This window comes from Macrotis lagotis, chromosome 2, assembly GCF_037893015.1.
Source record: "Macrotis lagotis isolate mMagLag1 chromosome 2, bilby.v1.9.chrom.fasta, whole genome shotgun sequence".
Lineage (NCBI taxonomy): Eukaryota > Metazoa > Chordata > Mammalia > Peramelemorphia > Peramelidae > Macrotis > Macrotis lagotis.
Genome location: NC_133659.1, coordinates 292,992,804 through 293,008,438, shown reverse-complemented (window position 1 = coordinate 293,008,438; position 15,635 = coordinate 292,992,804). Strand labels below are relative to the sequence as shown.

At 34.5% G+C, this 15,635-nt stretch overlaps 1 protein-coding gene across 3 annotated transcripts in view; it reads left to right on the top strand.

Annotated features, from left to right (window-relative positions):
* Nucleotides 1-209: 209 nt before the first annotated feature.
* The window catches only part of LOC141515150 (uncharacterized), a 57,598-nt gene continuing 42,172 nt past the window's right edge, over nucleotides 210-15,635 (top strand). For all 3 annotated transcript variants that reach the window (XM_074226487.1, XM_074226488.1, XM_074226486.1), the window contains exon 1: nucleotides 210-388. The gene's annotated coding sequence lies outside the window, so the exon portion shown is untranslated. The remainder of the gene's footprint in view (nucleotides 389-15,635) is intronic.

The window sequence follows — 15,635 nt, the reverse complement described above, 5'->3', positions numbered from 1 at the left end:
CTTTAAATGAATTAACAATTATACAATGTAGTAATAAATAAGGTAACAGACAGGTTAAGGTCATCATGGTCTGAGTAGGGATAAGAAATCAATTAACTATATGATTATTATTTAAACTTGTAATCACATGATTAAAACTTGTAACCATATGAACTATATGATTGATGATGAAAATTGTACACTCTTGTACCCAAGGAAATGATCCCGATTGCTTGCTTGAAACATACATGATTCTGAAACTATAAAAATAAATCCAAGCAGCTGACAGTCAGTCAACCTGCTCCTGCCTTTACCCACTTGTTGACTCAACTCATTTCGCCGACTCTATCCCTCCTGTCAGGTTCCAAGGACCCCGCAGAGGATGGACCCCCACAGTGTCACATAGCTGGTAAGTGTCTGAGGCTAGATTTGAACTCAGGAAAATGTCTTCTTAATTCCAATAATAGTTATAGTGCCTGTATTAGATAATAATTAAGAAAGCAGTATTTGAACACCAATTTTCTATAGATATTATGATTATTTTGTGGCTACCATTATGACTGAAATCCTTAATTAAGTTTCTCATCTTTTTTGAGAAGTTACATAGTTTAGAGAAAGAATATTGCACCCACTCACATAAAAGACCTGGACATGAATCCCAGTTTTAATGCTTGCCAGCACTTGCACTCTAGAAATAAGTGAGTATGACAACAATACTTTCATTACACTTAGGTTTTTTTAATTTCAATTTGATTCTTTATTTATCTTCCTTGATCGTATCCTCATCATTCCATTATTGTACCAATGTTTAATATTTATACTTAGTTATATGCTCTTTTCATCTTTCAGGCATTGCACTTTACCATCTGAGCACTTTGTATAGTTGCCTCTGTAACCACAATTTTTTCTTTAGAAAATAATTTTTTCCTTTCTTACTGTCATTTCTAATTGCATCATCAGAATTTTATTTTTGCAAGCGCATATATATATATATACATATGTATATGTATGTATGTATATATGTATATATATATATACATACATGCATACATACATATACATAGGAGCTAGCTAGGTAGCTCAGTGTTAGAGTCAATAGTGACAGAGTGATGAGACTGGAATCAGGAATTAGACCTGAGTTTAAATTTGGCTTTAGACACTCATCAGCTGTGTGACCTTAGGCAAATAATTTAACCTCTCTTTACCATCAAGCAATTTGAGAGGAAAATGGCAAACTACTCCAGTATCTTTACCAAGAAAATGTCACAGTTGGTCATTAAGAATCAGAAATGATTGAATGACAATAACAATTTAGGTCAGATAGATTGCAGTGGACAGAAAACAAGATCTGGAGTCAGGAAGGCCTAAGTTTGAATCCAGTCTCAAATATTTACTAGTTTTGTGACCTTGCGCAATACACTTGACTCCATTTGCCTTAATTTCTTTATCTGTAAAATAAGCTAGAAGGATTGACAATCCATTAATAATAATGTCCTTTCTGTTTGTTTCATTTTAGATAGCTTGCATATTGTGTCAGGCACTTAACAAATGTTTGCCCAATTTAAATGTTTGTTAAGTGAAGTCTCCCAACTGCCATATTCACATCTGTAGGTTTTAATAAGTGCACATCAACTTGACTTTTTTTAGCATATTTGAATAGAATTTGTCATTTTAGTATTTTTGATAGAATACATATTCCTTGTGGGCAGATATTAAATTTGGTTATTCTCAGTATCTAACAGTCTTTTGTTTGTGGAAAAGGCTTAGTGAATGCTTGCTAGATTAAATTTCAATTTGTTCTCTTTACAAGTTCCATCTCATGTTGTTGTTTAGTCATTTTCAGTTGGTCTGGTTTCTTCATGATTTTTATGGAGTTTTCTTAGCAAAGATACTAGAGTGGTTTGACATTTCCTTCTCTGGGTCATTTTACATATGAGGAAATTAAGGCAAACAGCATTAAGTGACTTGTCCAAGGTCATATAGCTAGTGTCTGAGTTTGGTTTTGAACTCAGAAAAATGAATCTTCCTTATTCTAGTACTCCATCCACTGTGCAATACTGTCCCCATCCCATATCTCAAGGTTATCAAATTTGTCTTCTTACTCTAAAATCTTAAGTTTATTTTGGTTTTGTTTTTTTTTTTAGTTTTTGTAAGGCAGTGGGGTTAAATGGCTTGCCCAAGGTCACACAGTTAGGTAATTCTTAAGTTTCTGAGGCAGGATTTGAACTCAGGCCCTCCTGACTTCAGGGCCAGTGCTCCATCTGCTGTGCCACCTGGCTGCCCCTTAAACTCATAATCTTTATGATCACACTTGAGAATATAGGATCTGAAAGTTTGGTTTAGTGCTTTGTTCAAAGTAGATCATTAATAAACAATTATTATATTGCTTTACATTTGTGTTGTTATGTAATATTTCATATTGTATCTTTTTGAATGGTATTGTACTGTATTGCCTGTCATTGTACTGTTTTTCAATGTTTTGCAATGTATTGCTTTGATTAGTCTTATTGTATATTACTTTTCCCAATCACTGCCCCTTGTGAATTTTCCCACTGTGATTCTTCGTTCGACATTTCTTTTATTTAGACATTATGAGTAGTAGTAACTTGCTGAAAGGTGTATCAAATTTAACCTCTGATGAATATTAGCAAGAAGATTCAGAACCAGTCTCCAATCCTAGATTTTCTCATTTGCAAAGTAGAAATAACAACTACCTCAAGAATGGGGAGGGCAGACATGGAATGAGATCTTATATCTGCGTGTTTAATAATTCTGAAAGCCCTATATGAATGCTTTTTCATATAATTTAAAAATATTTCATGCATGTTATTTTTAGAATGTCCCCTCAAACACAGAGAGTCATTATAAAGTGATTTATAATTAATATGTAAAGTTCTTTGCCAGCCTTGTTCTTTTGTCCTTCACTCTGGAAAAGGACCATGACTTCAGGGATGTGATGCTATGGAATGTAAGTGAATTGGATTTAAGTGAGGGAAGATTATCGAAAGTCACTAGCCTCATTTTCCCCTCTGGAACCATCTGGAACCAATGACAAGATATGAATAAGGACAACTTGAGATGGCCCTTGCCATGCTTAGAGAACTACATAAATATAAGTTGTTGCTATCTGATTTTATAATGCTATCTGTGCATTTTCCTCCCTCCCTTCCTTTCAAATATAATTTCATGGTTTCCAGGAGAAATGCCTGCTTCTTTCTTCCCAGTCTTTACCTCTGTCCCTTTCCAGAAATCTCTCATTCTATCATCTTAAGCCAGATCCCAGAAAAACAAATCTTATGCCTTAACACTGAGCTCCAAAGGGGCAGAAATTTTCTTGTCACCTTGGGTAAACCTTTCAAAAGAACCTAAGTATTAGACTGAAGCCATTTGTTTTTATATTTCATGGGATGATAAAAAAGAGCTAGAAGGGGACCTGTTAAATCACTGACCCAATGCCCTTTACTTTATTAATGAGAAAACTGAAATTAGTTGACGAACTCAGTTACAAAGAGGTGAACTGGTTATCACCCAAGGTTTAATTTGAATCCTGCTCCTCTGGCTCTTAATTTACAATTCTTGAATTTTCTACTAGAGGTGAATGAAAATATGAAAAATAATTTCTATATGATGTCTTCATTTCTAGGGTTATTTTGACTGGAAGATGAATTGTTTTCTTTTCAATACCTCTTTGATCCTTTTATATCTTTCCAAAAGAAAAGCATTAGGAAATCCTTAGTCACTGTAAAAAAAAAAGGTGTTTTCACATATCCCTGTAAATATTTATTCTAGACCTGAAAATGACATTATTAGCTTCATATTTATCAGTCAGGGAAGAGTGCTCAGGAACTCCCTATTTGGAAATTTCCCCCAACTTATGCAGATTTCCCATTCACTTAAAGGTTTCTATCAGCATTGAGAGGTAAAGTTATATGCCTAGGGTTGTAAAACTATTTTGTAAAAAAAAATAACATTCGAACCCAGGGCTTCCTAACTTTGGCTGGACAACCTACCCATTGTCTCTCTTTCAGTATAGAAAAAAAAAGGTGTCAAATATGTTTCTTCAATAAGAAAATCTTTTATTTTTTCCTTCTCATCAAAAGTTTTCTTACTTAAAAGTGGAAAGGAGACAATTGAGTACAAGGAAACTCCTGAGAAGGTCAAATTTTAGCTAATTAACTAATGTCAGTATCATGATCTTGGAAAATGAAAAAAAAATCCTTAGAGAGTGAACTTATTATCTGGAATAGAAAGAAGATAAGAAATATTTATGACAGAGGAAAAAAACTGAAACTTTCTCAATTCAACTTTTAATGAAAGTAATTTTGTAATGGTTAACCAAGCCAATATAATAATGATGCACTAGGTTCTTCAGGAGACTCATCAAATACTGCAGAAAAAAATAAATATGTATATACATATACATATATTTGTGTGTGTGTATATATATATATACATGTATATATTATTCAGAATCCTTTAAAGGAGATTTCTAATTCAATGCAGATATAACACAGATTATGAGATATAAGCTATTTAAAATGATGATATTTGGGGAAATGTACTATTTTATATTCAAGAAAGAACCCATTATGGAGAAGATTCAGTTCCAGTGTCTTTATTTCTTGATATAGCATAGGGACAGGGGAGATCAAATGAGATTTTACACTGAGGCCCATAAACTATGATCTTTTGATAAAATGACAGCTTGAAAAACTGAAGAAAAATTTAAGTCAGAAATCTAGGAATTTCTACCTCCGTGTCTCCTAAATTCTGTAGATCTCACTTTCACCTTCCATAAAATTGAGCCTGACTCTATGGAGGTTGCATGTTAAAATGAAGTCTGAATTCAGAGAACCCAGATTCATATCTTCCACTAGTAGAATGACTTTGGCCAAATTACTTTTTGGAGGACAGATAGGTTAAATGATGAATTTCTCTCCTAGATGAATTCATTTTGGACTTCTTTGATATTTCCATCATGCCCCAATACCAGTACCTTACCCATTAGTTTCGATTGCTCACTGAGTGAAGGCAGTGACTTTTCCTTTTCATATTTATAACACAGTCACTTATCACAATGTCTGATACATAACATATATCAAATTAATGTTATCTGACTATTGACTTTACTTTTTCCTCTTTGTACCTGTTGCACCTGGTTTCAAAACTTGGAAAGGAGAAACTGCTCCCAAAATAAACTCATCACTCCTAATTTTATGAATTTCCTAGATTACCAAAAATCTTTCACTATGTTTGAATTAAATATGCTCACTTTATGATCTTGGAGATGACTTCTCTTTCAATGCCTTCTTATAACAGATAAGGAATCTAAAAACAAATCCATGTTATAATGCAATAAACAATGAGATTCTAATTTTATCACCATATAAATGCAAGCCATGACTGACACTACTTCCCTCAGCCTCTTCTCAACTCTGATTGGAGGGATGGAAGGTGGAGTATTAATTTCGGGCGGCTAGGTGGTACAAAATGTAGAGCCCCCCCAAGGAAAACTCATCTTCTTGATTTCAAATCTGTCCTTAAACACTTACTAGCTGTGTGACCCTGGCTAAGTCACTTAACTTTGTCTGCCTCAGTTTTCTCATCTGTCAAATGAGCTGGAGAAGGAAATGAGAAACCTTTCCATCTCTTTTCCAGGGAAACCACAAATGAAGCCTTAAAAGTTGTCAGGACTACAAAAAATGACTAAACAGCAACATAGGTGCAATGACTAATTCCTCTCAGTGTCTTCAAGAGACAGAAGCAGACTCAGTTCATTCCATTTTGCATCCACCTGATTTCAACTCTTCCCCCTCCCACTCTGGGTCCCCTCTTATATTTCATCTTCCTCCCCATCATTTCACAGCTGCTTTCCCATCTCCTTTTCTATATTTTCTTCCCTCATTAGATTTTAAACTTCTTGAGGGAAGGAACTGCCTTTCTTTTTATTAATTATATCTGCAACCCATAGCATAATACCTTGGATAGAGTAGTCAATTAATAAAGGTTTATGGAATTAGATTCTTTGGTCCTATCTGTAAAATGCAGGTATTGGAATAGAGGACTGTGAAGACCCAAACTGATATAAATATAAATGACGGTAATGAATTCAAACACAAGAAATTTTTTTAGCTATTCCAGAAAAAAAAATATTACTAAGGTTTGAATTAAATGCCTCTCACATCCAACGTCTTCAATAGTATTTCTCAAAGCATGATAACATTTTGGTTTCAATCCCTAGTCATTAGTGTGGTATCTAAGAAAGCCCAGTGGATAAAACCTGGGCTGCACAATCTCACCTCTGGGTTAGACTTGATTGCCCTGCCCTTTAAATGTCATAGGCTTCTCAGAAAGATCAAGCTCCACTCTTAAAGCCTGAGCAGAAGCGGAATCTCCCTTTCTGATAAAGGCAAAGCAAATAGCTATTTTCTTTCAAAAAACCTGGAAATTTCCTATTTCCAAAGTTAATCTCCCTAGGCAAATATTTGTCTTCCTTTAATTTTGGCTAGTACAGAACGTTTAGATTCTGCAACGTTCTTTCAGACTGGACCCTGAGCTTCTTTCTGACTCTGGGTCTAAGTTCCTTAAAAGCAAGCCAATCCAGTTCTATCAATATTTACAAAGTGCCCAGCTCTGTTTTAGGCACTGTGTTAAGTCCTGGGAGATAATAAATAAAAAGAAAGAACTTTCTTGTTCTTCAGGAGCTTATAATCTAAAAAAAGTCAATAGCACACAAAAGAAGGGAAGAAACTAGGGAGAGGACAAGTGGAAGGGTGGGTATGTTCAAAACACTCAGGATATCCAGAGGAAGAAAAACAAAACAAAACAAAACACACAAAACAACCCTTCAGAATTTGATGAATACTGTATAAAAATTATCTCTTATGTGTCTCTTTCCCTTAATCCTAATTCCTTATACTGAAAATGGCTAATACTAATCTGTAAATATTTTTATCAAAATATGTATGTTAAAAGCTAACTTGACTGTTGACCTCTGAGAGGGGAGAGGTTGGAATGAAAGTTTGTAAACTGAAAATATGCATGTGCAAATGGATGAAAATAAATAAATGAATGAATGAATGAATGACTACATAAATAAGACAAAAAAACACTCAGGGTAGCAGATGTAAAGTAGAATGAGCTAAGATCAATATCTGGATACCCAAAAGGAAAGCAGTTGGAGAAGTTTGCTACTCTGATCTCCAGACTTCCCACTCGGGGAGAAGAGGCTAACTGAGGCAGAGTCAAGGTTGAGTTTGCTGTTCAGACACTCTTTTGTCATATCTGATTCTTTACGACCATATTTGGGGTTTTCTTGACAAAGATACTGGAGTGGTTTCACTTCCTTTTCCAGCTTATTTTAAAGTTAGAGAAACTGAGGCAAATGGTATTTAAAATAGTTTGCCAGGCTCACACATCTAGATTTGAACTCAGGATGATGAATATTCCTGAATCCAGGTCAAACCCTCTACCTATTGAGCCACCTAGGTGACAAAACTGATAGAGAGTAGAAGTAATGAGCTTAACCTGAGAAGAATATCTTGTTCTGTAGAGTTGAAACCTTTCAGGACAAGAGATGGAAATCTAAGACAATAGGCTCCTATCTGGAGCTATATACATTTTTGTGATTATTGTTTCATATACACAGGTCATTTCCTTTTCCCTATGGATACAAAAATTGTCTGATTATCTGTGGGAGGTCTCTCTTCTAGGATGATCTTATGAACAGGTTAGTAAAACCTGTTGAATTAAATGGCTAAAATGTGCCAGGTGTCAGCACCTGAGAGACCTTAAGGACCTAAAGACAAGAGAGATAAAAGCTCTGACTTCGAAAATATATTATTATTTTTATTATTATTATTATTATTATTATTTGTGAGACTGTCTCCCAATTTCACCAAGGATGCTCAATCCCGATACACATTGGCATGGGAGTTTTGACCTTCTCTATTTATAATCTAGGGTGGTTAACCCCTCCATAGACAGTCTGGTGGTTTCCAGAGTTGTTGGGATTCACTCTATTAGTCTTAGATTTAATGCTTAGTTCACTGCAGCTCAACAACCACACCCATATGAATCTCAGAGAGAGAGGATAACAGAAATAGAGTCAAAAACAGAGAAAAGGAGAATAAAGGTTTCAAGAAAATGTTGAGATTACAGAATTGAAAGATCATTATGCCCTTGAAAGAAATATGGCACGTAGGTAAAGGTGGTTTTGGGGTTAAGGTAATGTTTTCCCTTTTGCTCAGTAATTCTTTAGCTATCTATAGGATATCCAGTTTTTTAAAAAAAATTCTGACAATTGGTGATGCAGAACTGAAGCATAGGAAAGAAACTGTTTGGATGTCTGTACATCTACCATATAAAGATGATCATTTAATCTATGGAAGCTAGTGAAGTCACCAAGAAATACAGTATAAAAGAGAAACTGAGCCAGGAAAAAAAGTCCAACTTCAACAGATTCTATATGGATTATGAGACAACACAGGAGACTGGGGACTACTCAGATGTATGGAGGAGAAGCAGAAAAGAGCAGTCCCCAGAGAGGCAAGAGTACTTGGGAGAACAGAATAGTGAACAGTTTCTGTATGGAAGCTCTATTACAAAGGGTTCAGGATTCAGTGAGATGAAAAGTTGAAACAATAAGTAGTGACAATATTGGGCAGTTAGATGGTACAGGAGATAGAGCACCACACTTGGGAGTCAGGAAGACTCACCTTCCTAAGTTCAAATCAGGTCTCAGACACTTACTAGCTAAGTGACAATGTCACTTAATCCTATTTCTTTACCTGCAAAATAATCTAGAAAAAGAAATGGTAAAGGACTTCAGTTTCTTTGCCAAGAAAACCCCAAATCACATCAAAAAGAGTTGGACATAATTGAATAAAAATTACAATAATGATAACCTTAATTGTGAAAGGAAAGAAAAATCTAGGATGATAGAGATGGGCTCTTAGTAGAAAGAGAAGTAAAGTATAAGATAGAACAATTTAGAACATAGCAATACAGCATATTATAGTTAGAAGAAATAATAGAATCATAGAAATTCTTAAGTTACCAGTGATTTCATGGATGGTCTAGTTCATTTTCTTGGTTTCATGTCATCCTCCACCACATATACTCTTTTTTTTTTTAGGTTTTTTTTCCTAGGCAATGGGGCTAAGTGACTTGCCCAAAGCCACACAGCTAGGTAATTATTAAGTGTCTGAGGCTGGATTTGAACCCAAGAACTCCTGACTCCAGGGCCGGTGCTTTATCCACTGCGCCACCTAGTCACCCTACATACACTCTTCTTAAAGACAAGGAAAATCAAACCTAGAGGAGGGAAGTGAAGGCAAGGGAAGTCAGGGGTAACTTAACAGGGAGGAGAAAGTTAATCTATTTCAGTACTTCTTTACAAGTTTCCAATTTGGTCACAAAGTGGATAGAATACCAGCCCCAAGGTCAGGAGGACCTGAGTTCAAATGTGACATCAGATACTTAATAATTGGCTAGCTGTATGATCTTGGGCAAGTCACTTAAAAACTCCATTGCCTTAAATGAAATTAAAATAAAATAAAATAAAATAAAATAAAATAAAATAAAAAGCTTCCAATTTAGCAAAGTGAAACCAGGAGAAGGGAAGCATACTTAGCCACAAGGAATCATAGCATAGAAACCAAGTCTTACATCTCTCCAACATTTTTTATTCTAAGACATACTTTTTTTTTTTAGGTTTTTGCAAGGCAATGGGGTTAAGTGGCTTGCCCAAGGCCAGACAGCTAGGTAATTATTAAGTGTCTGAGACTGGATTTGAACCCAGGTACTCCTGACTCAAGGGCCGGTGCTTTATCCACTACGCCACCTAGCCACCCCTAAGACATACTTTTTAATTTCTAATTCATTAAACTATATTTCTAGACAGTGAATGAGATTTCTTGAAGGATTCTTCCACTTTATCTCACATTCCAAAAGAAATCTGAGAGATAAAGATCAAGGACTAAATTAATTCATTATATTTATAAAATTTAAATAGATATCTTCTTAAATAATATTAACAGTTATATTCAACATTATCTAGGAGAAACTGAGAACTTTGGGCAGAATCTAACAATCTTGAGATCAGGAACAATTTTAATGTGGTCTGTGTATCACCAGTATCCAGGAGAGTGCTGATTACAGTATGGATGGATGGATGGATGAATGGATGGATGAATGCATGGATGCACGTATGCATGGAGTTGAATGGATAGTAGATTGATGGATAAATAGATGAATGGTGAAGTATTCACCCTTTTAACCATAAATCATCCCAAGCTGTTTATACTAACTCCCATGAGCAGGTTAAGGGAATTTTTTTCTATTCACTGCTTTGTGTACCCTCAAATGTAATATAAGTTCCTTGAGGGTAAAAACTTTAAGTTTTTTCTTTGCATCCTCTAGCAAAGTACCTGGCATCCAGGAAATTCTTGTTGAATCCTGAACATTTGATGTTTAAACAGAAGGTTTCTGTTTTCATGACTTCCCTCCCCTGGTTAAATTGGGTATCATGCTAATCATTTCTTGTTTGTTTTGATTTTGTTAATTTTTTTTGGTTGTTTTATTTTCTTTGCCACCAAGGTTATGCTCACATGGGCAGTTGCCTTGGAGAGCTAAAACGCATGTCATGCCATATCCAAAAATATTTTTGAAAGTATCTCTCCAGACAACTGGCCACAGGCAGAATCACGTCAGTTAGTTCTGGAAGGGAGCAGAGTGATGGATACTGTTCACAGAGGAATTCCTAATAAATCTTCAAGTACACTCTGCCTTCTGGAAAAAAAATATATCACCACAAAACTTGGAGCAACAAAGGAGGAGATCCACATAAGAATGATGCATTAAAGATGAATACTCAGGATTTGTGTTGCACCAAATCAGAAACATTAGAATCTTCCTTATAGGCAACTTTCTTCTCCAAGTGAAAAGCCCTGAATTTCTCATTGTTCTTACCCATTAAAACTATGCCTTTCAAATGATTAAAATTAGGAATGATTGATGGTTCAATTTTATTTTCATTTAATAAATTTTCCCTCAAGTCCTAAATCTAAAGTCCCTGTTAAATAATTTTATTGTACAAGTCAAGCAAATTTTACTTGAAACAGGTAATTTAATTCAAATTTCAGTCAACAAAGGTGGGATCTTTTAGAAAAATTTATAAATCACTAAAATAACTATAAATTATTGTTTCTATGCTTCTTACCCAAACACCCATTATAGTTTATTACTTCCCCCAAAAGCAGAGTTGTCTGGTTTTGGTTGAAAATAACCATGATAAAATTGAAAGTGTTCACATTTCAACTATTCAAGTAATAAGAAGTATATAAGAGATGATGGAGGTCATTAAGTATGATTTTCCACTTTGCTATTGCCAAGGTCAAAATATCACACAAAATGCAGTTCTTGTTAGTTCCAATAAAAAAGGACCTGGTCACCTAATTAGCAAGGATGCATAAATTCCCAAAACTCCTCTTTAAGTCCCAGGACCAATCACCAGGGAAGGATATTGGAGAGGCTCAACTGAATCAACTTGGATCCCCTTATAGTGTATTTGGTAATAAAGGGCTAGATTTGAAGTCATGAAAACATGAGTTTAAATATTGCCTCATTCTCATCTACCTGTGTAACCTTGTATAAGTCACTTAATATTTTAATGTTTCATCACTGTAATGGGGAGAATAAAAACATCAATATTGTTAAGATCAATGCATATACAGTGCTTAAAAGGTACTCTCCCTGATAAAGTTATTAATATCATTTTTTTCCACAGTTTTTGGGGGAGTTCAGATAGAACAGTTCTAGGACAAATGACTCCCTCATCATTTAAAATATATGGATATATGAATATACACATATATTCATATTTTATGAACTGCTATTGTGGCTATTTGGTTATTTTAGCCATATCTGAGTCTACTTGACCCTATTTGAAGTTTTCTTGGCAGAGATATTGAAGTGGTTTACCATTTCCTTCTCCAGTTCATTTTATAGATGAGTAACTAAGGCAAACAAAGTTAAATTGCATGCTTAGGATCACACAGATAGTACATGTTTGAGATTAGATTTGAACTCTGGAAAGTGTTTTCTTGATTCCAAGTTCATTGATCTATCCACTATGCCATCTAGCCCCATTCTTGTGAACTTCTGAAAAATATATAAAATAAGTGTCTAATATAGAATAGCGATAGAGTTACAAATGGACCTGTTATTTTTTCTTTGGATAACATTGCATATATATTTAATGAAAAAATAGTATAATAAAAAGATGATTGTACATGAAACTCTATCTACTATGCACAACCTCCTATTTCTTTCAAATGTACAACAAAATTATAACATAAATTTCTTTATTTTCTTCCTTCCTTCTCCCACCCTAGAGATGGCTACCAATAGACAGAAATGTCTATGAATATTTGCAAAATTATTCTATATATGATTCTATTTGCCAGTTCTTTGTATGACTACAGTGAATATTTTTCTTCTTATATACTTTTTAATTAATTCTGATATTTTTAATAAGCAAAATCATTTTTTCCCCTCCTTAAAACAATGATGATGATGTTTGTCCTTTGTTGTCAAAGAAGACCATGGCATTGGGGAGATGATGCCATGACATACACATGAATTGCTTAGTTACCAGCCTCACTTTCTCCTTCAGAGCCATCTGAGTATAGTGGCCAGAGATATAAATCAGGAAGACTGGAGATAGCCCTGGATGTGAGAAAATCACAGTTAAGTGACTTCCTCAAGGTCACAGAGCTAAGAAGTGACTGAGGTTGGATTTGAACTCACATCCTCCTTACTTCAGGCTAAGTGCTCTACCCACTCTACAATAGTGATGTTACTGTATATAGTATTCTCTTGGTTCTGCTCATTTCATTCTTCATAATTTCATGCAAGTCTTTCCATGTTTGTATAAAATCATTGAGTTCATCATTTCTTATAGAATGTTTATATTTCACAATCATAAATCACAATTTATTTAAGCATTCCCCAGTTTATGGGCATCCCTAAACAATATAAAGTAGCTAGGATTTGTAATTCCACTGGTTGTAGGAAACTACCACACGAAGTATGAAGTAACTTACACTAAAAATATGGTTTAACATTTTCCCTTCCACTTTTGCTCTTGGAGATTTAATCTAAAGTAAGGAGGGGCTGAATTGTTTTCTGACTGGACAGTCAGTATATTTGCTTGCCATTATGTTTGCAAGTTTTGCAGTTGAATAAAGGGATTAAGATATACTCTTATCTTCTTTAGTCAGCATTCAGGAGAAATTCAGTGATAATATGTTGAGAATGATATGAAGCATATAATTTGGTCATAAGAGTGATTTCTTCTCTTATATCTCTAGTTTGAATGCTTTTTGTTCCACATAGCTTAGGGGATTATGAGTCATTCTTTTTTTTTTTTTTTTTTTTTTTTTTTTTTAGTTTTTGCAAGGCAGTGGGGTTAAGTGGCTTGCCCAAGGCCACACAGCTAGGTAATTATTAAGTGTCTGAGGCCTTATTTGAACTCAGGTATTCCTGACTCCAGGGCCAATGCTCTATCCATTATGCCACCTAGCCACCCCATGAGTTATTGTTATGGTGAAAGATTCAAAAGATTCTTATCAATTTCTTTTTTTGGAGAGGAAGATCAAATTATGTGCAGACCATTGTAGGCTACTTATAAATGATAATGATCTCATTTTAAAAGTTCAATTGTTGAATACTCAAAGATACTTTTAGGGCTAAATTTATATAATAGACACTTGGGTGTTTTGTTTTTTGTTTTTCATTATAAAACTTCTTATGTATATTTCTTGTTACCAGGTCATATTTTTCTAGGTATTCATCAGATCCTGAATTTTTACAGCATTGTATTATTTCTATCATTTTATTGTATAATTGGCATTAAAGGTTTATGATACCATTTCCCACTTTTCCATGTTGTTTTTCCTCTTACTTGACCCAGGGAAAGAAACTCTTTGAGATGAACTGTAGAATTCACTCATTACCCCTGAAGTACTAGTGCTATTCTCATAAGAGTCAAGAATTTCTAACTCTGTGCGTCTAATTCAGGAGAAAACCATCTATTCAGTTTTCCACTACTTGTTACAAATAGATCTATGGTGGCAGCTAAATGATACAGTGTGTACAGTTCCAGCCCCCAAATCAGGAGCACCTGTGTTCAAATTCAGCCTCACACATTGATTAACTGTGTGACCTCGAGCAAATCACTTAACCCTGACTGTCTCATATCCAGGGTCATCTCCAGTCATCCTGATTCTTATCTGGCCATTTAACTTAGATGATTCCAGAAGACAAAGTGAGACTGGTGACTTAGCACAGCATCCCCTTACTCAAATCCAATTCATGTGCATGTCATGGCATCACTTCCCTGATGTCAAGGTCTTCTTCAAAAGTGAAGTACAAACATCATCATCATCATCATATTAGCCATAGGTTATTCAATTCTGGACATCACATATATTATCTAAGCCTTGCTTAGATCTAATCTACTACAGGCATCCTTTAGAGATATATTAGGTCTGGTTCCAGAGCAACAAAGAAAAGTGAAAATCTCAATAAAATAACCCCCATGAACTTTTCAATTTCCTAGTTCGTAAAAGATTTATTTTTACATTCTATTGTATCATATTAAGTGATCATATTATGTATAAAATATAACCTTAATTAAATATTTTATTATTAAAAATGCTAACCATCATCTAAACATTCAACAAATCATAATCTTTTTGTTGATGTAAGGTCTTAACTAAATGGTGATGAGTGTTGAATAATCATAGTGGTGGATGCTGAAGTTTGGGGTGGCATGGCAATTTCTTAAAGTAAAGTAACAATGAGCATTATTTTTATTTTTCCTTTCACTCAAACACTCAGAATCCAATGTAGGATTTTTAATTGGCCTAATTTCAATTTTGTTATGTTACTAGGGAACAGAGAGACCTATGGAGAAGGAGAGAGGCCGGGAACAGTTTCTTGATGGAGCAATCAAAACAAACACATTTATCGAATGTTTCCCAACTTCTAAGGAGGTTGTGATACCCCCAAACTATTGCAATAGTAACATCAAAGAGCACTGATTACAGATCATCATAATGGATACAATACCAATGAAAAATCTTGAAATATTGCAAGAATTATCAAAATATGACATAGAGACATCATTTTGAGCATATAGGAATAGGAAAATGGCACCAATACATTTGCTTAATGTAAGGTTGCCACAAATCTTCAACTTGCAAAAAACACAGCCACATTTTCTATTCATTAGCCCAGAAGAAACATTATTTCATATTTGTATGCTTGTGCCTTTTGCCACTCTCAAATCCTTGATTATATGAACTTTAACATCAATAAAAGTTGTACAGACTGCTGATGAATCTGTTTAATTCAAATGGAAAAATAGATAAAAAGGATGGCATTTTATTCTAATTTAAGATGCTTATTAAATTGTGAACAAACAGCCTTAGAGTGAGAGTGACTTAAAAATTGTGTAGTCTAATTGCATTACTACTTTTAAATCAACAGAGATACATAGTCTTCTAACAATATAATAAGGGCTGGTCTGCAACAGACCAAGCTGATAAGATACAAAAGTTAGATGCAACTCCCTAAATGCCACTTTATGT